Here is a 27,703-nt window from a genome sequence, read left to right on the forward strand (position 1 = left end):
ACTCACGAAGATAGTGATGGACTTTCAAATAGTGACGAAGATGAACGAGGTAATAATTATAAACTTTTAATGGATTTTGAAGATGATGATTACATGGATGCTATAGATGAAGAAGGTCTTTATGAAGAGATTTCTAAAATCAAAATTTGTTTAGAAGAGAAAAATGTGATTATTGATTCTCTGCAATGTCAACTGGCTGAAAGGGAAAAACATCATGAAAAATTGGAATGTGAAATTGTTGGTCTTAGAAAAGAGATTGAGAAAACAAAAGCTCTTAATCTTAAATTTGTTAAAGGATCTGAAACTCTGGATGAGATTATCAATGTGCAGCGTTCTCCACTAATCAAGACAGGTCTGGGATATAATGGAGAAGCATCTCAAGCATCCACCTACAAAAGTTATCTTGATGCAGCAAGGAGGAGCGAGCAAAGGCCTAATAGAAATCATCAGGTAAATCAGGGACAATTTACCTCAAGAATGAACAAAGACTATCAAGAAAATCGGGGGCAATCTACCTTAAGGACAAACAGAAGCCACAACTAGCCACAGGTAAAATCTTCCCAATTTGCGTCAAGAATGGGTGTCAGTAGAAACTACAATCGGTTGGTTGATAGATTTGATAATCGCAGGAGTTTCTTCAATGGCCAATGTTTCTCTTGCCATAACTTTGGTCACAAAGCAGCTCAATGTGTTGCCTATAAGACAATCATGACTAGAGAAGCTCAAAAACAACTGGAATCACGAAAAGGACCTATAACAACTTTTCCGCCCTTGAAAGTGAAATTGAATTTTCTATTTCTAATAACTTCGGTCATGAAGATTATGAATGGAGGAGCAGGTTTCGGAAGACAACTCAGAAGGAAAAAACCTCAAATGCCAGAACATGGAGAATGAAGGAACCACAACCAGAAAGATGTGGGATAGCTTTATATGCTGAAGGACAGGAAAATCAATGGTACATCGATAGTGGATGTTCGAAGCATATGATAGGTGATAAAGAAAAACTTCAATAATATAGTGCTTTAGAAAAAGGAAAGAAAGTTTCTTTTGGAAATGATACCCCTGGAGTCATAAAAGGAAAAGGCACTGTTCAGTTGAAAGAAAAAGTCAAGGCTGGAAATGTTTTGTATGTTGATGGCTTGAAGCATAATCTACTGAGTGTCAGTCAGATGTGCGATCAAGGAACTGAGGTAATATTTCGATCAAATGGATGTAGTGTTCGTGATCTAGATACAGGAAAAACAGTGATCAAAGGCATAAGAAATCCAAATAATTTATACATATTTGAAGAAGGACAACAACAATGTTATTTGAGCAAGAATGATGAACACTGGTTATGGCACCGGAGGTTGGGGCATCTAAGATTTTCATAGATAAGGAAAGCATGCAAATACCAGGCAGTTCGTGGTCTTCCAGACATCAGAATTCTAGACAATACAATATGCAAATCATGTCAGTTTGGTAAGCAAACCAGAACTAACTTCCCTGAGAAGGAAGGATCAGCTAGCAGGCCTCTTGAACTAGTCCATATAGATGTATGTGGTCCATCTAGGAAAAGGTCACCTCTAGGAGAAGAATACTTTATATTATTCATTGATGACTTCTCCAGGATGGTCTGGATAGGACTTATGGAGCACAAAGACGAAGCCTTCGAAAAATTCAAATCTTTCAAAGCCTTGGTTGAAAATGAATCAGATCACAAAATTAAGTGCCCCAGGTCTGATAGAGGTGGGGAGTTTACCTCAAATGAATATTTCAATTTTTGTGAAGAACATGGAATAAGAAGGGAATTCTCTACAGCTAGGACTCCTAAGCAAAATGGAGTAGTGGAAAGGATGAACAGAACGGTTCAACAAATGGCTCGTGCTATGCTTGATGAGTCTGGAACTCCCGCAACCTTCTGGGGTGAAGCTGCATTTGCTGCGGTTGTTATTCTCAACAAAAAAAATGTCCGGGTGAACAACACTCAAACTCCTCATGAGCTCTGTATGGTGAGACTCCTTCGGTAAAACATTTCAAAATATTTGGAAGCAAATGCTATATTAAGAATAATGATGAACATCTTGGAAAGTTTGAACCTAGAGCAGATGAACGCATTCTCCTTGGTTATTCTCCTCACAGCAAAGCATATAAGTGTTACAACAAAAGACTTGGAAGAATAGTTGACAGCATTGATGTAGTGGTTGATGAAGAAGGAAACATTCCTAGGCAAGTAAATTATGAAAATATCAAAGAGGATGAAGACCATCCTTCAAATCAGATCGATGATGAAGAAGAACCTCAAGAGGCACCAGAGGAATAGATAAGGATAGAAGAGAAGACTCCATCCAGGTACGTTCAGACGAATCATCCAGAATCTCAAATTTTGGGGCAGAAAGAGGCAGGTATACAAACAAGAAGAACAATTGCAGAAGCCTCAAGCTATTTGGCATTGCTCTCCTCCACTGAGCCACAAAATGTAAAAGAGGCATGCAAAGATGAATGCTGGGTCAAAGCAATGGATGAAGAACTTGAGCAGATCGAAAAGAATAACACTTGGGAGATGGTTCCTAGACCAAAAGATAAGAATGTCATAGGGACAAAATGGATCTTTAAAAACAAGTTGAATGAAAATGGGGAAGTGATTAGAAACAAGGCCAGACTTGTTTGTAAAGGGTATTCTCAACAAGAAGGAATAGACTTTGAAGAAACTTTTGCTCCCGTTGCTAGACTTGAGGCCATCCGAATGTTCCTTGCTATCTCAAGCTTTTAGGAGTTCAAAGTATTTCAAATGGACATGAAATCAACCTTTCTGAATGGAGACTTAGAAGAAGAAGTGTACATTGAGCAACCAGATGATTTCATTCTTGGGAATGATCCAAATCTTGTATGGAAACTAAAAAAGGCTCTCTATGGTCTTAAACAGGCTCCAAGGGCTTGGTACTACCGTTTGGACAAATATCTTCATCAACAAGGTTTCTCAAAAGGATCAGCGGATAGCAATCTTTATATAAAAATTGAAAATGACAAATTGCTAATACTTGTTGTGTATGTAGATGATATTATCTTTGGCAGAAATGAAGAAGCTATGAGTCAAAGCTTTGCCTTGGTGATGCAGAAAGAATTCGAAATGTCTTTGCTTGGAGAACTGACATATTTTCTTGGTTTGCAAATCCAACAAAATGAAGGAGGTATCTTTTTGTCTCAAACCAAGTATCTCAAGTAGATCTTGAAGAAATATGGCATGGAAGATGCAAAACCAGTATGTACTCCCATGGTTACAGGATGCAGCCTCAGTGCAAATGATGAATCAGCAGTAGTTCATCAACCAACCTATAGATCTATGATTAGAAGTCTACTTTATTTGACAGGTACCCGAACAAACATCATGCATGCAGTGGGAATAGATGGAAGATATCAGGCAAATCCAAAGGAAACTCATCTTCAGGCAGTGAAGAGAATTTTCAAGGATCTTCAAGGAACTCAAAACTATGGCTTATGGTATCCTAGAGATACAGATCTCACTCTTTATGCTTATACAAATGCAGATTTGGCTGGAAGCGTGGATGACAGAAAGAGCAAAAGTGGTGGTGCATTCTTTATGGGTTCTAGATTAGTATCTTGGTTCATCAAGAAACAGAGTTCGATTGCTCTATCTACAGCTGAAGAAGAATATGTGGCTGCCGCATCTTACTGCACTCAACTCCTTTGGATGATGCAAACCTTGCAGGATTTTCAGATCACTTGTACACCAACTATCTCCATATTATGTGATAATACAAGTGCAATCAACATTTCAAAGAACCCAGTCATGCATTCAAAGACCAAGCACATACTGATCAAGTATCACTTTCTGCGGGAACAAGTGTTGGAACAAAAGGTCAAATTGGAGTATGTTCCTTCTAAGGAACAAGTTGCTGATATTTGCACCAAACCACTGCCCAGGGAATATTTTGAATACCTCAGACAGAAGTTGGGAGTAGTTGATGCATCATCTTGCTGTTAAATCTTGTCTGTTTTAGAGAAAAATGGGTGTATGCGTGTTACCTGAGGAGGATCCGCGTATATACGCCGGTTTGTGCAAAGACAGTCACATATATGGAGGTTTGATGGATATCAGTAGGGATAGGCTCTAGTTGAAGATATTCTGATATGGGTCTGACAGAGACCATCTGGCATAGGTTCAGGGGGAGCAGATAAACTTCTAATGATGCATTGTTGGCATTATCTTAGAAGCTTTTGGTTCTAGTTCACAGCTCTTGTTGGGTTCAGGTGGAACAACGACAGAGGGAGAACAAAAGGAAATCTTGGTTGCTGATCTGAATGATGATTGACAAATGTTGCTGATATCAGTTATTGGTGACTATCATAAGTCTTGCTCTAGTTATTTCGTCTCTATGTCATGTATCTCTTTTAAGGTGTCAAGGTCATGTAACGACCTATTTTGGTTTCCCCACTATGCCTGGGATCAAGATGTAATGTACTTGGTTGTCATATGTAAATTTATGATGTATCCCCACTTGGTTGGGTGGATGATCCCCACTTGGTTGGGTGATGGATGTATGTATTAAGTCTTTTGGTGATAGGAAGGTCTTTTATGATGTATAAGTCATGGTTCTTCTTCAAGAACATCTTTTTTTAGATCTTGCCTATAGTCAGGGGGAGCATGGTCAGCACAGTAGAGCCGAGATTTCATCATGTACTCAGGGGGAGCACAACCCTTTGCCCTTGATGACAAAGGGGGAGAATGACTTTGAGAATCTTGGGGTTTCCATCAAGTCCAAAGGGGGAGATTGTTGGCATTATGGCACAGGTTTGGAGCTATGGCATAGGTGTTGTCCTTGATGGCAACTCTCTCTAGTGACAGATCTCAGTTCAGGCTTTCAGAATGAAGGAAAAGACATATACGCAGGTTCACCTAGACTAAGGCGCGTATACACATGAGTTAGACGTTACAAAGGAGCGTATGCGTATACACACACTTTCACGCAAGGAAAAGCACATATATGTTGGAGAACTTAATTTTGGTCCGTGGTAGTTAGTCCTTGGTATTTGAACCTATGGTTTTGGACCATGGTATCTCGTCAGAAGTGTTGATCCCAAGTATTGGGTCCTTGGTATTGTTTCATTATGGTTTTGGACCGTGGTATTCTGAAAGGCCTAAGACTATAAAAGGGGAAGGAGATCATTTGGAAAAGGATCATCTCAATTAATTGAATATCTAATAAGTGCTAGATATCAAATATTGGTGATTGGGGTTATGGTGCAGATCTGGATCTGAATGAAGGAGGAACCGTAGCGCAAAGAGAAAGATAACTTCTATTGATGGGTCATAATCTTAAGGCTTGAATGATAGTATCTTTGTATGATTTTGATCTATTATATGTGGCGCATGCTTGATCTATAAATCTGATACTCTGGGCTAATCAGTGTCTGAATTTTTGAAAGAGTGAATTATCCTTTATAGATCTATACGTAGGTACAGTGAAGCGAAGGCATGTATACATGATGTTTTGGTAAGGGAAAGAAGCATATACGCAGGTTGTCTTTGACACAGAAGCGTATACACGTAGGTTTCTGAATAGTGAAGTAGCGTACATCTCTTGATTTATGTTCTAGCTGCTTCTATTAGTGCTGCAGTGTTCTGGGTTTAGAATTGGTGTGTGGTTATAGTTACTGTGTTCTGGGTACAGCTGTCAGAGAAGTGTTTATTTTTTATTCAGTTTGATTGGTGAAAAGGTGATTGGTTGAAGCATAAATTCTTGATTGATGTTCATGGATCCAGTCTGAAAATTTATGAAACGTGGTCCCTGGAAGAAAGAGAAGGTTGTAGCCTTCTGTAGGCTAGCAACTACGTACTAGTATCTTGGCTAGTGCAAGAGCTAAGGGGGTTGTAGCTTCCTTCCAGGAGAAGCTGGAGAATGAGAGACGGTTATAGCTCTCTGTAGGTTGCATCCTACGTACTGGTAAAGGACTGCACCAGTACATTGTAAAAAGAAGTTTCTAATTAAAAGAAGATAGAGACGAATTGCAGCAGGTGGTTTTCACCCACATTGGGTTTCCAACTTATATCTTGTGCTCTTGTGTGTGATTGTCTTCTGCTCTGTTTTACTGTTTCTGGTTACTGGTTATTTAATTCTGATACACAAATCAACAATCAACATCTGAAAGATAAAGTAAATTATAAGTTTGCATTGTATACGCGGGTTTCCTTCTACATAGTTGCGTATATACGCAGGTCTAATTAACTAAAGTAGTGTATATTATCTTGATTTGAAAAAGGGAATATTTGACTTGATAATACTGATTCACCCCCCCTCTCAGTATTATTTCCAACACTTTTTCCATCTTCTCAACTAGGTAAGGAAATGGTGTTGTTAGATAGGGGGTTTGTTTGTTTGTAACAAAATTTTTCCCTTTCACAACATCACTGAAACTATGTCGTCCATATTTCTGGAAGAAGAAGAGGACCCATGTGGAGGATTTGGAAAATTGTTGCTGCTCATTCCACAACTTCCTCCATATAGTCTCAGGATCATGAAAATTGAGTAGTTACGTTCAATGTAGTGATCCTACAACTATATGTCATCTTGTAAGAGTTTTCATTCATAAGTTAAAAGGTGGATATTTATTGAAATACCTGTGGATTTTTGCAACTTCTTTTTTAGATCTGATCACCAAACCTCTAAAAGTTGTGATCTCCCTATTAGATTTTTTGAAAAAAATTGGAATGATGTGGTTATCTCTTAGTTTGTGTTGTGTGGAGAGAGCCTCTTTGTTGCAGGAAATAGTGGCCCTTCCTGAAACTAGAAACTATTACAGCCATAACCTGGATCTGGTTGTGCAAGAGAGGCATATGAAAAGAACTTCATGTCCTAAGGCACGTCCATAACTACATAAGTAACAAACCCTATATGCCCAATCATTACACTCCTTATAACCCATAAAATGCATATATACACATTGCAACCTATATCCTTATAGTAGTTTGGATCTCCCATATGGATCTATTCGAGGACCCCCATCTTTGGTGAAAAGTACTTAAATGCCCCAAGAGATAACTTCCCTCTGTGTAAAAGGAAGAAAACAATAGTCGAAAAAGTGGTAGCAGAGCCCTGCCACCACCACAATAAATAACCCTACTCGCATTATTGTAGCTCAAGCCACTCTCTGCATGTTCAATCGAGAAAAACCCTATCCTGATCCATGGAAATTAAGAGGCCCCTGTTATAGACATTTTTGTGCCTTGCAGCTATAAGCATGAAATGTCCATAATCTAAGGTGTCCAAAGTCCCTAAACATGTTGTTCCTACCCCTAGAGGAACAAGGCTAACAAACCACAGCAATTCACAGAAGTTCTCCACCAGAAACTGCTCAAAAACAAGTCAATTCAGGATCAATTCAGAGGCTCCACTAGCTGTCTGCGCTGAAATGCAAAGTCTGCACTGGCTACCTGCACTGCAACGCAGGTAGAAGCACTACCAGGGTGTGCTGAGCGGGAATTGACAAATGGCAAGTTCATTCAACAAGGTGTAAAGACCCTGGAAGCTTCCAGAATCTTCCTCAATGACACTTGCCTCAGTGAATTCGACTAGTGATGAGTAAGAGGTTCTCAATCTCCAAGTGGAAGCAAGAACTGACAGAGGGAGAGGACACTAGTCAGATCTCAAGCTGACTCATCCTCTCTCCAAACATCTATATATGGATCTCTCCTCCATGAGATCTGGGGGCTAGAATTTTGTTATTGCAAAGAATTGTTGTTGGTTTGAGATTGGGATCATTGGGTGCTTAATGCTTTGAGGGAAGGTGAAGATAGGAATTTCATTTGCTGGGAAGGAGATGCCGGATTGGAGCCGTCTGGGTTGTATCTCTTCCTGAACCTTGTTATTCATCAATAAAGCTATCTTGGTTTCTCCTATATACTGGTGTATCTTTGATGTATGATTGCATTAGTATGTTTAGTTTACTTCTAATCCTGAACTAGTTATGAATATGAATCTATGTCTTTGTGTAGTGTTCTCTTCTTGTGATCTTGCAGAAACCTCTTGAAGCTAGGGGAGCGAGAAGGCAAGTAGCTGGGAACTCCCAAAGAGAAGATAAACCGGATCGAGGGACAAACGGAAGACACTGGTTAGTCCATCCATCTCTCTTCATTCTTAATTCATAAAGGAAGAATACTAGAATAGCTGTTTCTGTTTGTTGCTAAGGCACTGTCACACCTTAGGTGGATAGGATCGTCTTGCATAGGCATTTTTCCCCACAACAAATTGGCGACTCCACTGGGGAGATCTGTTTAGTCATTTTATTTGTGTTTCCATCATTGTTTGTTTCATACTTGAAAAGATATAAAGCTTGCTTATCATCTTTAGACTGCATTTAGGAATTGTATCATACATCTCGTGGTGATCCAGAAAGGAAAACTTCTAAAAAGATCAACCTAAAATTAATTGAATGAACTTAACAACGCTTTGCAACATAACGCACAACATAGAGGTCTAGGCTAGAGATGTGTTCCGGCATTGTAAAGCCTGGTGACTGTCGATCTCGCTGATGGTGGGTGATTCCTCCTGAGGGACGATAGTGCCAGTACGGATTGTGCTCCCACGTACCGTCGCGTATATATTGGGAGACCCCTATAGGCATAAAACCTTTATCCTTAGGAAGCCGTGTCAGCCGCCCTACTGATCGCAATGCACTGAACACAACATTCAGGAAGATCGACGGCCCGTACCTTAAAAAGTATTCTGCGGTTTTGCGAAAAGTTTGGCACACCCTCTACCTAGAACTCCAGAGCAGTTCCTTTTGGCCTTTTTCAGAATCTATAACGGAAAAAGTCCATCCGAGCATTTGTCACTTCGGGCTCGTTAAAACATCGAAGGAGACTAGAGTCATCTTTAGCTTTTTCTCGACTCTTTAAAATGGAAAAAGCAAGTTGTGTCTAAAGCGTCGTTAAAATTTATTTTAAACGGAACAATCACCCCTTATTCCCGCGTTGATCTTTCAGTTGAGAAAATGGAGCCCTCCAACCAAGGAATTCCCCTTGGTGGAAGTCCTAGTCCCTTCTCCTCTTGGGGAGATGTTGGAGCGCCCCATATGGCCACATTGTCGCTTCCAGGACTGACAATCGGCTTGCCTGTCTGGCTCTTCTCAACTAATGTCGTTCAGAACACCACTATTCCTGAATAGTCGAATCAACAGTTAGACTAGTCCAGAGCTGCCCACCAGCCTTCCACTTCCTATAATTCTTCCTCTCCTCCCTCCTCTTCGCATGATGGAGCTGGCCAAGCCAAAAGCCAAGCTCCTAAGGAGAAGAAGGAGAAGAAGAAGAAGGAAAAGAAGAAGAAGGAGCCAAATGCCACTGGGGGCAAGCGAATGGCGTCTAATGAAAATCCACACACTGCACTGACCAGGCCTAAATCACCATGTGTCATATGCAAGGGAGACCACTTCCACAGAGATTGTCCCTGCATCCCTCGGATACTAAGGGACTGGTCTCCCCGTTTGCACAATTCGGTGGCATCAACCTCTGATAGCCATGTTGACAGCACACCGTCAACTAGTGAAAGTGAAGCCACAGGACAGAGAGGGAAAGCTAGATTTCCCTGCAAACTGTGTGAAGGTGACCATGCCATCCACCACTGTCCCTTCTTAGACGAGGCTAAAAGAGTTTTGGAAGATCGCCCGATTTTACAAGCGCAACTTCCTCCTGGATATCAAAAACTCCTGCCAAGTCCTTCACCAGTTGAGAACCCGACTGGCCCGCTCAGGTGGTCAGCCGAAGCACCTATCATTGAGGATGAACCATCTGAATCCATACCCGACGAAAGTCAAAAGGTTGAGGCGGCAGTTGACCCGGTTTTGCCTTCAGAGGCTCCATCTTCGAATGATACCATCACAGAGGAGAATAAAGACGACACCGTCCAAATTCTCTTCATCAACACAGACTCTGACGAACAAGGGGGCAATTTGCCCATTCCTTTATCGCAGGAAGGAACTTCATCAGAGTCATACCCGGCTATCTATTCGGTCCCACCACCAAGCAACCTAGTTGTCTCGTTCGACTGGAACCAACTAGGCAGACCCCGTTTGCCAGCAAGCATACCATTCAGAATTATCTTTCAAATATACACAATGGTAATGGCTGGCACCATCATTGATGAAGGGGCATCTGTGAGTATCCTTTCCTCTATTGCTTGGAAAGCGCTTGGTTCGCCAGCGCTTTTGCCTGAAATGAGAAATCTGACAGGCTTTGATAAAGGAACCAGTCGACCTTTAGGGATCCTCCCCAATGTGCCTATCACATTAAAAGGGAAGACCGTTAAAATGAACATGATGGTCGTTCAAGGACCCTTGGATTATAACCTAGTCCTTGGAGGAGACTATATATATTGCATGGGAGCCATCGTCTCCTCACTCTTTAGAGTAATGTGTTTTCCGCACGAAGGAAGAGTGGTCAAGCTCGTGGACCAGCTTTCATTTCCTGGATCACGCATCGCAAATAGTCGTATACCATCCCTAAATGGTCTCTTCATGCAAGAAATGTCTCAACCCACGGTCCGTCCTCCCGATGAGCACGAGTGATTCGGAAGGATATGACTGGAACCCAGGGGGCATGCGCCCTGGTCTGCTTCGGCAGGAAAACTTTGGGTATAAGGTAGGTTTCCGCGGGAGAATATGACTAGTCTGTACCCCGCCCATGCTGGAAGAGGGTTATTCTAGAATAAGATTCTTTTGTCAAAGTTATGTGAGTTGACAGACGGAGTCTCTCACCTTTGTCTATCTCGGTAGATATCGCCGAAGAAGTGTTTTGTTTGAAATATTAACGAGACAATCTTTGGGTAACCTGAAAGAGGTAGGCCTCTCCCGGTGAAACAAATGTTTTATTGGACTAATAAGGGGTAACCTTGAATTCATACTTTATGCCTCGGGGCATGCAAACCTTTTGGAATGCAAGCAAGGGGTGACTATTTATTTTTTTAAATTTTTAGGTCCTCCCTTTAAACCTGTAGGTCTAACCCTTTAAACTCGTAGGATTAGTCGTTTCGAAACTTGCATAACGAAAGGATCCGGAGCAAAGCTTTGTAAGATCTAAGCTCCATAAAAAATAGCATCTTCAATGAGACATTCTTATCATATGACTGGATTAATCGAGCAGTTTTAGCACACAGTTCATGCTCGTTAAAAAATAAACGCAAGATCCGAGCAGTTTTAGCACATAGTTCATGCTCGTTAAAAAATAAACATAAGACCGAGCAAATGTTTCCACCCGCGTTTAAGCTCGTTAAAAAATGAACTATCCCGGTAAATAACCACAGTGAATGTAATATCATTAGCCATTAAAGCCTTGGTCATGTTTGCACCGTCACCTCCACTTTTCCTTTGGCCGATCGTTCACCTCCATATGATTGTTTACCCATTTTGAGGAACAGCTGCGAAGAGTGATTTCACTAGCCATCCTTGTGACACTGCCGTGATTGGAAAATTCCAAGCCTTACCTGGAATCAGCTGCTAACCCGTTTTATCATTCGTTCCTCAAAAGACGAGTCTTCTTTAAGCTCTTTTCATCTGACTCGTAAAATATGAAAAGATTGCCGAGTTTTGGCCTTCCAGCTCGTTAAAGCGACCGGAAGTGCTATCCCTCCTCTAGATTTTAATCTTTTTGGACCTGAGGGATTATTGCACAAAAAGATCGAGCGCTTGTTTTGTTCGGCTCGTTAAAACTATCGAAAACTCATCCCTTCTGTATTGTTTTATACTTTTTCGGACTTAAGGGATTAGATGACGAAAAAGGACTTTTGGAGTTAACTTTATGTACCTTTTCAGACTCTCTAAAAATGAAAAGGACCGAGTTATCCTTGTCGTTAGACTCGTTAAAATCATTAAATAGCGACAAACTTGTCTTTAGACGAGAACGAGTTTCACTATCGCTAGGCTCGTTAAAACATAGCGATGGCCTTCCCCGAAGGGTAGGTTATAGAACAAGCATATGTTATCCTCCTCAAGCTTGACAAAAATAAAGAGGTACTGGTCAGAAATGACTGGGGAAAAATTGGGAGAAACTCAAGAAAACTTTGATGGTAGCAAGTCGCTCTTGAACATGACACTTTTCCTCCGTACCACAATCGGGTTGGGTTGTTTCATTCACCGGTCACATCACCATGGTCTCGCCATACCATCCATATTTGGGGTAATGCTACCGTTCCATCGCATAAGTGTCGCCATATGTTCAAGGGAAGTCGTTTAGAGGAGTCAACCGTGTCCCATCCACTGCCATACATTATCCTTCATCCTTTCATGACCGCCACCCTGAATCATATGTCATCAGATCGTTTTCACCTCCATCAAAATCATTTGCTCCGTTCCGTGTCACTGATGTGGGATTCATTAAGACCCTCCTTTGACAGATCGCTTCTTGTCGACATCAGCTCATTATCCAAGAAGTTGATCTAGGAACAACCCCATCAGTACTTTGAAGCTTGCATGCCTTAATGGCAAGTTTCTCACTTCCGGCGACAGGTATACATCAATGATGTTCGACCGAAAGATTTTGCGTGGTGTTCGATGCCAAGTCCTTTATTCACACCATGTGAATTGTACTGCAGTACCTTGAGGGTCATTATCATTATCGGTGATTCCTCTCGCGCTTGTTAACGGTTTACCTCACTGATCGGTAATCAAGCGATGTCTTTCCATGTTCGACTTCAGAACATTTCTCACATGGATCGACTTGTACTTAGAGTGAAGATCGAACGAGTTTGAAGACCCCGGATCTAGTTTCATCCATCCGGGTTGCGATATATATTCAGGAAAGATAAAGACATTGACATGTACATCATTGCAACAAATAATCATCCTACCCAAAGGATGATAATTTCATCAAAATTATCAGTCTACCATCAGACGATTGTCTGTTCTATGTACAGAAAAATGAATTTATAAAGCTGAGCATGGGAATGCCCGCCTCAGCTAGATCATGAAAGCAGTATGAAAAATAATGTATTGTATTGTATTGTATTACAGGTCTCCTCCCAGCAATGAATGAACTTCGGATCCTCCTGATAAAGCATTTCACCCGATAAACGACCTCATACTTTAGGGGGCAACTGTTATAGACATTTTTGTGCCTTGCAGCTATAAGCATGAAATGTCCATAATCTAAGGGATCCAAAGTCCCTAAACATGTTGTTCCTACCCCTAGAGGAACAAGGCTAACAAACCACAGCAATTCATAGAAGTTCTCCATCAGAAACTGCTCAAAAAGAAGTCAATTCAGGATCAATTCAGAGGCTCCACTAGCTGTCTGCGCTGAAATGCAAAGTCTGCACTGGCTACCTGCACTGCAACGTAGGTAGAAGCACTACCAGGGTGCGCTGAGCGGGAATTGACAAATGGCAAGTTCATTCAACAAGGTGTCAAGACCCTGGAAGCTTCCAGAATCTTCGTCAATGACATTTGCCTCAGTGAATTCGACTAGTGATGAGTAAGAGGTTCTCAATCTCCAAGTGGAAGCAAGAACCTCCAAGTGGAAGCAAGAACTGACAGAGGGAGAGGACACTAGTCAGATCTCAAGCTGACTCATCCTCTCTCCAAACATCTATATATGGATCTCTCCTCCATGAGATCTTGGGGTTGGAATTTTGTTATTGCAAAGAATTGCTGTTGGTTTGAGATTGGGATCATTGGGTGCTTAATGCTTTGAGGGAAGGTGAAGATAGGAATTTCATTTGCTGGGAAGGAGATGCTGGATTGGAGCCCTCTGGGTTGTATCTCTTCCTGAACCTTGTTATTCATCAATAAAGCTATCTTGGTTTCTCCTATATACTGGTGTATCTTTGATGTATGATTGCATTAGTATGTTTAGTTTACTTCTAATCCTGAACTAGTTATGAATATGAATCTATGTCTTTGTGTAGTGTTCTCTTCTTGTGATCTTGCAGAAACCTTTTGAAGCTGGGCGAGCGAGAAGGCAAGTAGCTGGGAACTCCCAAAGAGAAGAGAAACCGGATCGAGGGACAAGCGGAAGACACCAGTTAGTCCATCCATCTCTCTTCATTCTTAATTCATAAAGGAAGAATACTAGAATAGCTATTTCTGTTTGTTGCTAAGGCACTGTCACACCTTAGGTGGATAGGATCATCCTGCATAGGCATTTTTCGCCACAACAGCCCCACCACAGTCACTTTCACAGGGTCGTCTCTTATTATTTTTTCACACGATAGCCATGAATGTGTAGAGGGCCCCATCACCATAGACTCTTGACTGGATTACACAACCTCTCCGAACAATGTGAATGAATACATTGTCCAATATAGAAGCGACCTACGAAACCCTTGCACTGTAGGAAAAATCCATATCTCCCAAAAATCATGGCAATTAATTAAGCTCATAATGAAATTACAAACATTTCACATTATCGATTAACAAAATTAATAAATTATAATCAATTATATAGCATATTCCTCCTCTTACGAGGAATATGTTACATAATTAATTGTAATATATTAATTTTTTTAATTGATAATGTGAAATGTTTGTAATTTCATTATGACCTGAATTAATTTGACATTTATTTTCAAAAGTACTCTATATTTAGTTTTAAAAAAATATTTATCAAATGATCTTTACCAAAATCTTGTTCAAAGAAATATTTATATGTAATTTTTTATTATAAAATAAGAATATGTATACATGATAATATTTTATTTATACATTTCCAAATTAACATTATAATTAATTCAATATTTTTAAATTCTATTAGTTTTTTTTTTGTAAGTAAGAAAGTATCTATTAATTCAAAAGATGGTATTTACAATCAGAGTGGGGTGGCTCAACTAGATGCTCTTACACTAGTTCCAGACTTTCTTTTTACAATAGTTACAAAAAAATCTCTTCTTACACCAGTTCCAAACTTTTATTTTACAATAGTTACCAAAAAAGCCCCTACTTCTGGGCTGAAAGGAGAGATGGAGGTTCTACTTTCCAATTCTACAAAATTACCAAAATTTCCCATTAACCTGAGAGGGAGAGAAATGTGAGTAACTGGGGGAACCGAATCACAGAGAGTAGCATTATTGTCGAGAGTGCCTTAGATGTGAGGAAAGTACGAAAGACATGTTGAAAGCATCATAAACCTTTTCATTAAGAAATGTCGTCTGAGGCGTCATATTCCAACCTGGTGGGATTCTCAAGAGAACTGCCAGTAGGGGTGTCTGCCGCAGTCTGGTGACTAGTGGAGGTGCCTACTGTCTCTTTCTTCATGCTTAGAGATCCACTGCTACTGGCCTGCATGGTAGCGAGTAGACACTTGAGCAGAGTGTAATGTGGCGAGTCCCTCATGACGAAGTGTTGGTGGTGGACTAATTCCACATAGACAGTAATTTTTTCATTCAATATGTCTAACTTTGCCTCCACTGCTTTAGTATTTTCATATTGCTCTTGCAATATGAGTTTGAGAATGGCCTTGAGCTACCATGAGACCTCAATAGTGCAACTGTATAATTTCCACTTGGCACGGGTGAGGCTTGGGTTGAGTATCCACTCAAATTAAGCATCTATCACTTTTGTGGTCATCCACCTTCTTATGTTCTGCACTTGGAGCTCCGGATTATGAATGCAGTCTTGATTTTCAGGGTTAACATAGAAAACATAAATGAGGGTTGGTCTTCTCATCGATGCCTTAGATCTTGTGCGAAGCTGCATGTTGGGGTTGTCCCACCTTGCATTATTGCAGCTGTGGCCACAATAGGGGAAATGGGTTGAACTACAAAGAGAGGCCATGATATGAAAGGGAGGGGAATCAGGAGGTGAAACCAGGGCAAAGGTGATGAAAGTGAAGGCTCGAGGGAGAAAAGAGTAGTGGGGAAGAGAGAGCGGGTCAGGGTATTCATAAGAGGAGTAGGCGACCGAGGTGGGAGGGGAAAAGGTAGGCATGAAAGAGGCATTAAAATCGGCTAGTATGAGGTACAACATAGTCATAAGAGAGAAAGAAATGATACTCATCAAGGGATTAGGTTGGCTACAGTTCTAAGAGATTGTTGCAATTTGGTAATTTCCTACCTCATGCGAAGAATTGAGATGACTATTGTATGAGGAATTCATTATGAGGGGATGCAGGGACTGTATCATTTTTGTTTTAGAGATACACAACCATTCTCATTATTGAGAGTAACACATACTCATTTATCAATGTTATTTAATGCCTCACAATCCCAATGGAGAGGTCCATCCTATAGGTCTCTCCATGTAAGGGATAATATTCTTGTGTTTTCAGTTGTAACTTCATTTTCCAACATGTCAGCTAGGTTTTTAGCCTTCCATCTAACAGCCTGGAAGTGGAGCACACTCATCTCTTTGATGTGTCAGCTAATGCGATGAAAGGTCTTTCTAAGCCTCCAGTTGTCCGTGATCTTGGTGATAGTCGTGCCTTGTTGAAGCTTCCGACAAGCCTGGGTGGCAAGAGTTGAATCTCCTTCCACGATGAGCAACTAGAATACCTGGACTTTGGAAATGTTTAGACCGTGTGCCAGAGATTGTATTCCAATTACATTGTTCGTATATGTTCCCAGACTGCCCACGTATAACCATATTATCTCTTGTTTTGAGTTCCTGAAGACTCCACCAAAACCTGCAGCTCCAAGATTTCCTTTATCAGCTCCATCGTAATTCAATTCAAGGATGTCTTTATCTAGAGGGTGCTAATGATAGGGAGCCTCCTAGTTTTCCATCGTTGGAGTTAAATTATTCTAAGGGGGATGGTGCAACTCGAGAAGTTGCAAGATCCTCAAATCAATAGGATGAGGGGGTCATTGAATACCTCTAATTTAGAGATGGCTACATATTCCTAGATTACCTATTTAATTAAGGTGAGGATATTCTTTTATGGCCTTTTTTCTTCTTTGAAAATTCGTTTGTTTCTCTCTTTCCATATTTCCCATCATATGGTATCGAAGATAATCTTCCAAGCCTTGTAAACCATTGGGTGTGACAAAAATGAAGTTCTCCAATTGTCAAGAGTGTTGAGGATGGAAGCCCTGTCCCTGCCAGAAGATCTAAAAACAACCTCAACCCACTACCAAACTTTGTTGGTGTAATCACAGTTGTTCAGGAGATGGTTTATTGTTTCCTTGTGCTCTTCACAAAAATGGCATCTTAAGGGTCTGTTGAATCCTCTTCTGCAGAAGTTGTGCCATGCTAAAATCTTCCTCTGCATGGTTAGCCAAAGAAAAAGGGTTATTTTGGGCCATAATTGTCTACTCCATCGAGTTTTCCATTTTTTTTGAGGTTGTAGTTGATCATGGTTTGCAATATAGACATATGCTTATTTGAGATTGAAATGCGCTATTGATTTTTTACCCCATCTGACCTTATCTTCACCAATGTCGAATTGGATTTGTCTTTCTTGAATGGTATTGGCAAAAGTATTCCAATCAAATCCAATGGGAAAAGGTTCCTAATCCTTGTCTTCCAGCCATTCTCACCATTTTTCCATTCCGTTGTTAGGCTTCTAGTTTAGGTTGGGTAGCTTTTTCTAGGCATATTCCCAAAAAAGGGATTTTTCTCCATTACCAATCTCCCAGAAGCTGTGCTTTTGAATGATAGCCTTATTCTCCCGATCTTGATTCCAAATCACCAAACCTTTGATGTCATCTGTAAGCCTGATGAGATCATCATTTGAGTGAGTTGGCACATTTGTTTCCCTCTAGATGATGTCCCAATGTTGTGGGGAAAAATGCCTATGCAGGACGATCCTATCCACCTAAGGTGTGACAGTGCCTTAGCAACAAACAGAGACAACTATTATGGTTTCTTCCTTTATGAAATGTGAAAGAAGAGAGATAAAGAGACTTACCGGTGTCTTCCGTTTGTCCCTCGATCCGGTCTCTCTTCTCTTTGGGAGTTCACAGCTACTTGCCTTCTTGCTTATCCAGCTTCACTGGGTTCCTGCAAGATCACAAGAGAACAGCTACTTGCGACAAGAGAAGAACACTACACAAAGACAGATATTCACATTCATAACTAGTTTAGGATTAGAAATAAACCAAATACACTAATGCATTCATACATAAAAAAATACATCAGCATATAGGAGAAACCAAGATAGCTTTATTGATGAATAACAAGGTTCAGGAAGAGATACAACCCAGAGGGCTCCAATCCAGCATCTCCTTCCCAGCAAATGGAATTCCTATCTTCACCCCCTTCAAAGCATTAAGCACCCAATGATTCCAATCTCAAACCAACAGCAATTCTTTGCAATAACAAAATTCCAGCCCCTAGATCTCCTGGAGGAGAGATCCATATATAGATGTTTGGAGAGAGGATGAGTCAGCTTGAGATCTGACTAGTGTCCTCTCCCTCTGTCAGTTCTTGATTCCACTTGGAGGTTCTTGCTTCCACTTGGAGATTTGGAACCTCTTACTCATCACCAGTCGAATTCCCTGAGGCAAGTGTCATTTTGGAAGCTTCCTGGGTTTTGACACCTTGAGAAATGAGCCTGCCACATGTCCATTCTCGTTCAGCGCAGGTAGCCAGTGTTCCCTTTGACATTCAACGCAGGTAGCCAGTGTTGGCTTTGACATTCAACGCAAACAGCTAGTGTAGCCACTGAAATGATCCTGAATTGACTTGTTTTTGAGCAATTTCTGGTGGAGAACTTCTGTGAATTGTTGTGGTTTGTTAGCCTTGTTCCTCTAGGGGTAGGAACAACATGTTTAGGGACTTTGGATCCCTTGGATTATGGACATTTCATGCTCAATGCTGTAAGGCACAAAAATGTCTATAACAGTTGCCCCCTAAAGTATGAGGCTGTTTATCGGGTGAAATGCTTTATCAGGGGGATCCGAAGTTCATCCAATGCTGGGAGGAGAACTGTAATAAGATACAATACAATACATTATTTTTCATACTGCTTTCATGATCTAGCTGAGGCATTCCCATGCTCAGCTTTATAAATTCATTTTTCTGTACATAGAACAGACAATCGTCTGATGGTAGACTGATAATTTTGATGAAATTATCATCCTTTGAGTAGGATGATTATCTGTTGCAATGATGTACATGTCAATGTCTTTATCTTTCTTGAATATATATCGCAGCCCGGATGGATGAAACTAGATCCGGGGTCTTCAAACTTGTTCGATCTTCACTCTAAGTACAAGTCGATCCATGTGAGAAATGTTCTGAAGTCGAACATGGAAAGACATCGCTTGATTACCAGTCAATGGTGTAAACCATTAACAAGCGCGAGAGGAATCACCGATAATGATAATGACCCTCAAGGTACTGCAATAAAATTCACGTGGTGTGAATAAAGTACTTGGCGTCGAACACCACGCAAAATCTTTCGATCGGAGGTCATTGATGTATACCTGTCGCCGGAAGTGAGAAACTTGCCATTGAGGCATGCAAGCTTCAAAGTACTGAAGGGGTTGTTCCTAGATCAACTTCTTGGATAATGAGCTGATGTCGACAAGAAGCGATCCATCAAAGGAGGGCCTTAATGAATCCCACATCAGTGACACGGAACAGAGCTAATGATTTTAATGGAGGTGAAAACGATCTGTGACATATGATTCAGGGTGGCGGTCATGAAAGGATAAAGGATAATGTATGGCACTAGATGGGACATGGGTGACTTTTCTGAACGACTTCTCTTGAACATATGGCGACACTGATGCGATGGATTGGTAGCATTACCCCAAATATGGATGGTATGGCGAGACCATGGATGTGACCGGTGAATGAAACAACCCAACCTGATTGTGGTACGAAGGAAAAGTGTCATGTTCAAGAGTGACTTGCTACCATCAAAGTTTTCTTGAGTTTCTCCCAATTTTTCCCCAGTCATTGCTGACCAGTACCTCTTTATTTTTGTCAAGCTTGAGGAGGATAACATATGCTTGTTCTATAACCTGCCCTTTGGGCAAGCCCATCGCTATGTTTTAACGAGCCTAGCGATAGTGAAACTCGTTCTCATCTAAAGACAAGTTTGTCGCTATTTAATGATTTTAACGAGTCTAACGACAAGGATAACTCGGACCTTTTCATTTTTAGAGAGTCTGAAAAGGTACATAAAGTTAACTCCAAAAGTCCTTTTTCATCATCTAATCCCTTAAGTCCGAAAAAGTATAAAACAATACAGAAGGGATGAGTTTTCGATAGTTTTAACGAGCCGAATAAAACAAGTGCTCGATCTTTTTGTGCAATAATCCCTCAGGTCCAAAAAGATTAAAATCTAGAGGAGGGATAGCTCTTCCTGTCCCTTTAACGAGCTGGAAGGCCAAGGACTCGGCAATATTTTCATATTTTACGAGTCAGTTGAAAAGAGCTTAAAGAAGACTCGTCTTTTGAGGAACGAGTGATAAACAGGGTTAGCAGCTGATTCCAGGTACAGGTTGGAATTTTCCAATCACGGCAGTGTCACAAGGAAGGCTAGGTGAAATCACTCTTCGCAGCTGTTCCTCAAAATGGGTAAACAATCATATGGAGGTGAACGATCGGCCAAATGAAAAGTGGAGGTGACGGTGCAAACAAGACCAAGGCTTTAATGGCTGATAAGGTTACATTCACGGTGGTTATTTACTGGGTAGGTTCATTTTTTTTAAAATGAGCTTAAACGCTGGTGGAAACACTTGCTCATTGATTATGTTTATTTTTTAACGAGCATGAAGTCCGCATTAAAACTGCTCGGATCTTGCGTTTATCTTTTAACAAGCATGAACTGTGTGCAAAAACTGCTCGATTAACCCAGTCATATGATAAGAGTGTCTCATTGAGATTCTATTTTTTATGGAGCTTCATCTCACAAAGCTTTGCCCCGGATCCTTTCGTTATGCAAGTTCGGAAACGACTAATCCTACGAGTTTAAAGGGTTAGACCTACAGGTTTAAAGGGAGGACCTAAAAATTTAAAAAATAAATAGCCACCCCTTGCTTGCACTCCAAAAGGTTTGCATGCCCCCAGGCATAAAGTACGATTTCAAGGTTACCTCTACTTCATTTCCGTCAAAACATTTGTTTCACCAAGAGAGGCCTACCTCTTTCAGGTTACCCAAAGATTGTCTCGTTAATCTTTCAAACAAAACACTTCCTCGGCAATGTCTACCGAAATAGACAAAGGTGAGCGACGTAGCCCGCCAACTCACATAACTTTGACAAAAGAATCTTATTCTAGAATAACCCTCTTCCTAGACGGACGGGGTACCGACTAGTCATATTCTCCCGCGGAAACCTACTCTATACCCAAAGTTTCCCTGCCGAAGCAGACCAGGACGCATGCCCCCTGGGTTCCAGTCATATCCTCCCGGATTACTCGCGCTCATCAGGAGGACGGACCGTGGGTTGAGACACTTCTTGCGTGAAGAGACCATTTAGGGAAGGTACATGACTATTTGCGATGTGTGATCCGGGGAATGAAAGTTGGTCCACGCGCTTGACCATTCTTCCTTCATGCGGAAAACACATTACTCTAAAGAGTGAGGAGACAAGGGCTCCCATGCAATATATATAGTCTCGTCCAAGGAGTAGGTTATAATCCAAGGGTCCTTGAACGACCATCACGTTCATTTGAACGGTCTTCCCTTTCAATGTTATGGGCACATTGGGGAGGATCCCTAAAGGTCGACTGGTTCCTTTATCAAAGCCTGATAGATTTCTCATTTCAGGAAAAAGCGTTGGCGAACCAAGCACTTTCCAAGCAATAGAGGAAAGGATACTCACAGATGCCCCCTCATCAATGATAGTGCCAGCCATTACCATTCTGTATATTTGAACGATAATTCTGAATGGTATGTTTGCTGGCAACCGGGGTCTGCCTAGTTGGTTCCAGTCGAACGAGACAACTAGGTTTCTTGGTGGTGGGACCGAATAGACGGCCGGATATCGCTCTGACGAACTTCCTTCCTATGATAAAGGAATGGGGGCATTGCCCCCTTGTTCGTCAGAGTCAGTGTTGATGAAGAGAATTTGGACGGTGTCGTCTTTATTCTCCTCTGTGATGGTATCATTCGAAGATAGAGCCTCTGAAGGCAAAACCGGGTCAACTGCCGCCTCAACCTTTAGACTTTCGTCAGGTATGGATTCAGACGGTTCATCTTCAATGATAGGTGCTTCGGCTGACCACCTGAGTGGGCCAGCCGGGTTCTCAACTAGAGAAGGACTTGGCAGGAGTTTTTGGTATCCAGGAGGAAGTTGCGCTCGTAAAATCGGGCGATCTTCCAAAACTCTTTTTGCCTCGTCTAAGAAGGGACAACGGTGGATGGCGTGATCGCCTTCACACAGTTTCAGGGAAATCTAGTTTTCCCTCTCTGTCTTGTGGCTTCACTTTCACTAGTTGACGGTGAGCAGTCAACATGGCTATCAGAGGTTGACGCTACCGAATTGTGCAAACAGGGAGACTAGTCCCTTAGTATCCGAGGGATGCAGGGACAATCTCTGTGGAAGTGGTCTCCCTTGCATATGACACATGGCAATTTAGGCCTGGTCAGTGCTGTGTGTGGATTTTTGTCAGACGACACTTGTTTGCCCTTAGTCACTTTTGGCTCCTTCTTCTTCTTCTCTTTCTTCTTCTTTTCCTTCTTCTCCTTAGGAACTTGGTTTTTTGTTTTATCAGTTCCGTCAAGCGAAGAGGAAGGAGAGGAAGAGTTAGATGAAGTAGAAGGCTGGTTGGCAACTCTGGTCTGGTCTAACTGTTGACTCGACTGTTCAGGAATGGTGGTGTTCTGAACGACATTAGTTGAAAAGAGCCAGACTGGCAGGCCAATTGTCAGTCCTGGAAGCGACAATGTGGCCATATGGGGCGCACCAACATCTCCCCAAGAGGAGAAGGGACTAGGATTTCCACCAAGGGGAATTCCTTGGTTGGTGTGCTCCATTTTTTCAACCTAAAGACCAACGCAGGAATAAAGGGTGATTGTTCCGTTTAAAATAAATTTTAACGACGCTTTAGACACAACTTGCTTTTTCAGTTTTAAAGAGTCGAGAAAAAGCTAAAGATGACTCTAGTCTCCTTCGATGTTTTAACGAGCCCGAAGTGACAAATGCTTGGATGGACTTTTTCTGTTATAGATTCTTAAAAAGGCCAAAAGGAACTGCTCTGGAGTTCTAGGCAGAGGGTGTGCCAAACTTTTCGCAAAACCGCAGAATACTTTTTAGGGTACGGGCGGTCGATCTTCCTGAATGCTGTGTTCAGTGCATTGCGATCAGTAGGGCGGCCGACACGACTTCCTAAGGATAAAGGTTTTATGCCTATAGGGGTCTCCCAATATATACGCGACGGTACGTGGGAGCACAATTCGTACTGGCGCTATCGTCCCTCAGGAGGAATCACCCACCATCCACGAGATCGACAGTCACCAGGCTTAACGACGCCGGAACACGTCTCTAGCCTAGACCTCTATGTTGTGCGTTATGTTGCAAAGCGTTGTTAAGTTCATTCAATTTATTTTAGGTTGATCTTTTTAGAAGTTTGCCTTTCAAGGTTCACCACGAGATGTATGATACAATTCCTAAATGCAGTCTAAAGATGATAAGCAAGCTTTATATCTTTTCAACTTTGAAAATCCTAGCTACTAAGGGAAAAGAAAGACACCATCTTTTCTCAAAGAGCAATCAGCACACTCTAATGCACTTTTCCTAAATCCAACATGCAAACTATCAAAATGCAAATGCACAATGCAGGTGTTTGTTTTCCTCTTTCTTAGTATTGATGCCTACAAAGAAAGCTTTTTGTACAACTTTGAATTTGCTTTTAAATGACAAATACAAACAAGTTTGCTTTTTCGAAATCAGAGAGGGTAGAAGAGATTACAACACTTAACGATTTTTGAAATGAATACTTGTTTTGACACTTAAAAGAGACAAACTCAAACCAATAAGCAAGAGTAAATGTATGATCAATCTGCAAACAGCCAATGAACTCTCTTCTAAGATCACAATCAACAGATCTGAATCAAGGGCTACAGGATGATTATTTCACTCATGCAAAGGAAAACTGTGAATGACGCAAAAACACATAAAAACACTCACAGTCTTTTTGTACAAAAGGAGGCGGCATTTAAGCAGAGAAAAGGAGTTATCAGACTGGTACCTATGCTGGTTACAGGCTGCAAAAATCAGAGATCAAAACAAGGCAAAACAGAGCAGAGAACCCCAGCTGCACAAGGGCAAACTGGTTCAGCGCAACCTCAACACAGGGGTTTTGACATTCAGCGCAGGCAGCCTTCACGGGACCTGCGTTGAAATGCAGAATACCTTCACTCGGTCTGCGCTGAAGGAGAAACTCTCATTTCTCACAGGTTCTGGGTCACAGATTGCTATTTAATTCACTGTTTCAGGCCAAATAAAAGCAACAAGCAAGGTACAATCAAAGGGATGCTTTGAGGGGTACTAAGATCTATCATAAAGGATCATCAAATCATTTGTGAATCCATTGTTCAGATCATAGACAAGTCCAGTGACTGGATCAAAGCAGCAACTGTCTACTTTGCATCTGGGAAAAGCAGATGTAGTTCGATTGTTGCTGTCAAGTCTATGAAGCAAACAATGATAGAAACACAAATAAAATGACTAAACAGATCTCCCCAGCGGAGTCGCCAATTTGTTGTGGGGAAAAATGCCTATGCAGGACGATCCTATCCACCTAAGGTGTGACAGTGCCTTAGCAACAAACAGAGACAACTATTCTGGTTTCTTCCTTTATGAAATGTGAAAGAAGAGAGATAAAGAGACTTACCGGTGTCTTCCATTTGTCCCTCGATCCGGTCTCTCTTCTCTTTGGGAGTTCACAGCTACTTGCCTTCTTGCTTATCCAGCTTCACCGGGTTCCTGCAAGATCACAAGAGAACAGCTACTTGCGACAAGAGAAGAACACTACACAAAGACAGATATTCACATTCATAACTAGTTTAGGATTAGAAATAAACCAAATACACTAATGCATTCATACATCAAAAAATACATCATCATATAGGAGAAACCAAGATAGCTTTATTGATGAATAACAAGGTTCAGGAAGAGATACAACCTAGAGGGCTCCAATCCAACATCTCCTTCCCAACAAATGGAATTCCTATCTTCACCCCCTTCAAAGCATTAAGCACCCAATGATTCCAATCTCAAACCAACAACAATTCTTTGCAATAACAAAATTCTAGCCCCTAGATCTCCTGGAGGAGAGATCCATATATAGATGTTTGGAGAGAGGATGAGTCAGCTTGAGATCTGACTAGTGTCCTCTCCCTCTGTCAGTTCTTGATTCCACTTGGAGGTTCTTGCTTCCACTTGGAGATTTGGAACCTCTTACTCATCACCAGTCGAATTCCCTGAGGCAAGTGTCATTTTGGAAGCTTCCTGGGTTTTGACACCTTGAGAAATGAGCCTGCCACATGTCCATTCTCGTTCAGCGCAGGTAGCCAGTGTTCCCTTTGACATTCAACGCAGGTAGCCAGTGTTGGCTTTGACATTCAACGCAAACAGCTAGTGTAGCCACTGAAATGATCCTGAATTGACTTGTTTTTGAACAGTTTCTGGTGGAGAACTTCTGTGAATTGATGTGGTTTGTTAGCCTTGTTCCTCTAGAGGTAGGAACAACATGTTTAGGGACTTTGTATCCCTTAGATTATGGACATTTCATGCTCAATGCTGTAAGGCACAAAAATGTCTATAACACCCAAGGTGTTTGTGGGTTATCTAGCCAACACCAGCAAGTCTTGGACCATATGGGTTTTCTAGGAATATATGAATCCCTTGAACCCAACCCACCACCATTTTTTGGTTTGCAGACCTTCTCCCAGGCTACAAGAGCCCATTTTTTCTTAGTGCTTGAGCTCTCCATAAAAATTTCATTTGGATGCATCTGATAGCAATAGTGATTGATTTGGTGGTGGCTAGAGTAGAAAACATATAAAGAGGCATGGCTTGCAACACTGATTTATACAGGACCAATCATCTCGCCAAATTAAGGGAGTGAAATGTCCAATTGGAAAGTATTTTGCTAAATTTGTTGAGAAGTTCCTCCTAGTTGGGTATTTTGAAATATTTGTTGGTTAGAGGGACTCCTAGATATTTGGAGGGTAGAGAACATATTTGAAAGCCCAACATTCTAGTGATATTTATTTGAATGGAAATGGGAGTATCGAAGAGGAATAATTTAGATTTTTTGAGGTTCATAGAGGTTCTCGAGGGATCCATAAAAAATTTGAAAATTCATTTGAAAGAGAGAGCTTCCTTGACTGTGGGGATGCCCATTAACAAGGTGTCATCTACAAATTGTTGATGGGTTGAAGAGGGGGAAATGTCATGAAGCTTGAGGCCAAAGAGGGAGTTTTTAATATTGGAAACCTTTAGGGATCTACTTAGGCCTTTGGCCATGATGACAAAGAGGAAGGGAGACAGGGGGTCTCCCTGTCTTATGCCTCTAGAGGGGAAGAAAGCCTTGGAGGGGGAGCCATTGAGAAGAATGGAGAAGAAGGCTCTAGAAACCATGGCCATAATCCAATTAATATAGTCCTGATTGAATCCAAAAGCCTTTAGGACTTCCTTCATCATCATGCCAGGCTTCTTTTGAAATTTAAGTGAGTGAACCAGTTCATGAGATACAATAATGTTTTCCATTATTTTCCTTCCCTCCACATAGCTTGATTGGTTTGAGGATATAAGAAGGGGAATGACATACTTGATTTTTTGGCTAAGACCTTTGAGATAATTTTGTAGATTACATTGCAAAGGGAAATAGGATGGAACCGATCCAGAGAATTGACACCTTCTTATTTGGGAATGAAAGTAAGTAAGGTGGCATTGAAGGCTTTTAGAACAATTTGGTTGATTCTGGAGTCTTCCACTAGAGCAGGAACTTCCTCTTTTAAGGAAGTCCAATAGGATTTATAGAAATCAATAGTGAAACCATTAGGTCTAGGGGATTTCCCATTGTGCATGGAACTTACATCCTCCTCTACTTCTTGCATTGCTACTTCCCTTAGAAGCATTTTTTTAATGGTCCTAATTGATGATTGCAGGGTTGTTGTGAGTGATTTATCTGATTTCTCTGGTTCTATCTACCTAGGCTTCTCTAAGAGATTGCTGAATTACTCATTTAGTTCGTTCACTATATCCTCATGGATATGTATCGTGCTTCCTTTTTTGGATTTAAGGCCAAGGATTTTGTTGTTTCTTCTATGTTGAATCATGGAGCGATGGAAGAAGGAAGAATTGAATTGGCCACACTTAAGCCATATGATTTGAGACATTTGTTTCTAAATTAAATTATTTAATTTAATTAATTATAAGTAGATATATTTAGTTACATAATTTTTTAAAGGAAAATAAATAGATCTAACAAATTAACTAATTAATTAATTAATTAACTATTTTTTCCCTAACTCTTGGTCCAGTCAAATATAATTGTTTCCCAGTCAATTGTAGTTGTTTCCTTTGGTAAAAAATAGTTGTTTATTTCTAGCCGGTTGAATGATCAGTCTCTCTATCTCACTTGGTCCCTTGATTTGGTTCCTCATCTTGTCCTGACGATGAACCACACTTGCTGGTTCGAAACACGTCGACAAATGAATTTTGATGTGATTATCACCGAAAACCTCTCTCAAAAACTTGATATGGATCACATAAGACTTAATTCAATAAAATATCTCCTCCTGTAAGACTCTTTATTCCCATATATTTTGGAGGCTTATTTCTTCTTGTTTCATTTGGTCAGTGGTGCCATTGCTAATGAT

This window comes from Pinus tabuliformis, chromosome 8, assembly GCF_031772625.1.
Source record: "Pinus tabuliformis cultivar Carrire ecotype Pingquan chromosome 8, CPIR1, whole genome shotgun sequence".
In the NCBI taxonomy this organism is placed as follows: Eukaryota; Viridiplantae; Streptophyta; class Pinopsida; order Pinales; family Pinaceae; genus Pinus; species Pinus tabuliformis.